This window comes from Phyllostomus hastatus, unplaced genomic scaffold (assembly GCF_019186645.2).
Source record: "Phyllostomus hastatus isolate PE091 unplaced genomic scaffold, TTU_PhHast_1.1 phas_contig_34, whole genome shotgun sequence".
NCBI classification, from domain to species: domain Eukaryota; kingdom Metazoa; phylum Chordata; class Mammalia; order Chiroptera; family Phyllostomidae; genus Phyllostomus; species Phyllostomus hastatus.
In genome coordinates, this window is record NW_025333857.1 from 39,981,775 (window position 1) to 39,984,156 (window position 2,382).

The 2,382-nt window shown below is 43.0% G+C and overlaps 1 pseudogene; it reads right to left on the reverse strand.

Moving 5' to 3' along the window:
• Window positions 1–1,100: 1,100 nt before the first annotated feature.
• LOC123819949 lies at window positions 1,101–2,067 on the reverse strand (annotated as a pseudogene).
• Between the last annotated feature and the right edge of the window lie 315 nt (window positions 2,068–2,382).

Genomic DNA, 2,382 nt, shown 5'->3' on the forward strand with positions numbered 1-2,382 from the left:
ACTCAATGATAATTTTCCCTGAAGAATTAGAGGTGTTTTTACAGGCCATGATGAAGGTTTCCACTAATAAACTCCACATCTCATGTTCCAGTCTCTTATTTCCAGTTGCCTGCTGGATAACTCTTCCATAATATCCTGCAACTTATGTCTAAAGTAGATCTACTGGCTTGTGCACCTACCCTACCATGCAGTGGTATCCTCCTTCTTTATTAACGATCCATTGATTTACTTGTGGTATAGGCATTCTAAAGGGCAACCTAGTAACCCAAGCCCAGCTGATCACCGAGTTCTGCTGCTTCCACCACACAGATATTTCTCAGGTGCAACCTCGTTGCCCTTGTCTGTCTTTAGGTTCTTATCTGTGATCAGCTGGACTTCTGCAGCAACCTCCTAACTCATCATTAGTGTTTCTTACTCCAGCCCATTTCAGGCTACTCTCAGACCTAATCTTCTTCAAAATGCACTCTTTCAAGTTTTAGCTCTACTACAAAAGCAATACTTTCTTATTGTTAAATGGACAAATCTTATCACCAATATAAAAGCCAGTGTATATCTTTCTAGGATTTCTTCCATGATTATACACACATATACACAGATCAGATTATAATATAATTCTGTTTGCTGATCTGCCTTTTTATTTAATAGGTTGTGAGTATTTTTATAAATGACATTCCATACATCTATATCATTTTTGTAACTTTATATTATTGCATTATATGGATATACTACCAGTTACTTAAATAACTGTCTTTTGAAAGCCAATCAGATTATCTTGCCTTTATTAATGATTTTATATTGAACATCTTTCTATATTTATCTACTTATATCACCTTCTGTCTTACTTCTTAGGAAATATTTACTTGAAATGGGGCTTTTGATCATATATAATTTCTTTTTGGATGGGGGGGTGATGCAGTGAACTTTATTGATGGTGCATGATAAGGTAGGGCTCCCGAAGCCCCTCCATTCTTCAGTGTATCTGGGATGAAAACTGGAAGTCAGGAGATTCTTAGTGTGTTGGGGGATGAATTTGGGACAAGGACTCCTCAGCAGTTGAGGGCTTTTCTTCCTGTGTCTGGGGCTGGTGGTCCAGGGGTTTCTTACTCCTTGGAGGCCATGTGAACCATAAGGTCCTCCACCCTGCTGCTGTAGCCAAATTCAATGTCATACCAGGAAATTAGCTTGACAAAGTGGTCACTGAGGGTAATGCCAGCCATGGCATTGAAGGTGGAAGATGGGTGTCACTGTTAAAGTTTCAGGAGACAACCTGGTCCTCAGTATAGCCCAGGATGCCCTTGAAGGTGCCCTCTGATGTCATCATATTTGGCAGCTTTTTCCAGGCAGCAAGTCAGATCTGCAACTGACACACTAGGGGTAGGGACATGGAAGGCCATACCAGTGAGCTTCCCATTTGGCTCAGGGATGACCTTGCTCATGGCCTTGGCAGTGCCAGTAGAAGCATGGATGATGTTCTGGGCAGCCACTGCTATAGCTTTCAAGAGGGGCTATCCACAGTCTTCTGGGTGGCAGTGATGGCATGGACTGTGGTCATGAGTCCCTCCATGATGCCAAAGTTGTCATGGATGCCCTTCGCTAGGGAAGACAAGCGGTGGTGGTGAAGGAGGCATTGCTTATAACCTTGAGGGAGTTGTCATATTTGTCATGGTTCACACCCATCACAAACATGGGGCATCTGCAGAAGGGTCAGAGATGATGATCCTCCTGGCTCCACCCTTCCAGGGAGCCCCAGCCTTCTCCATGGTGGTGAAGACACTGGTGGACTCCACAGCATATTCAGCACCAGCATCACCCTATTTGATGTTGGTGGGATCTCGCCCCAGGAAGAGGGAGATGGACTTTTCCATTGATGAGAAGCTTCCAGTTCTCAGCCTTGACTGTGCCTTTGAACTTGCCATGAGTAGAGTCATACAGGAACATGTAGACCGTGTAGTTGAAGTCAATGAAAGGGTCATTGATGGTGACAGTATCCACTTTGCCAGAATAAAATGCATCCCTGGTGACCAGGAGCCCAATATAGCTGAATCCATTCACTCTGACCTTCACCATCATGTCTCAGGGTTAAGGCCGGCAGTGCCAGGGAAGACACGGCTGTCTGTCAAAGTAGAGGAGGAAAGAACCTAATTTCTTTTAATACTTTTGTGGTTTCATGACTTATATGTGTTTTCAACTGGAAATTTTTTGGCGTGAGGTGTGAGACAATGGTCTGAACTGGTTGGCCAGCTTTCTGATATTGTTTACAGTTTTATCCATTCTTTTCCCAGTGATTTCAGGTACCAACACTCTGTCATGCACTAAGTTCTATTTTAAAACTTTCTGTTCTATTCTATTAATCTGGCTATAAATTTTAGCAAAAATACCCTG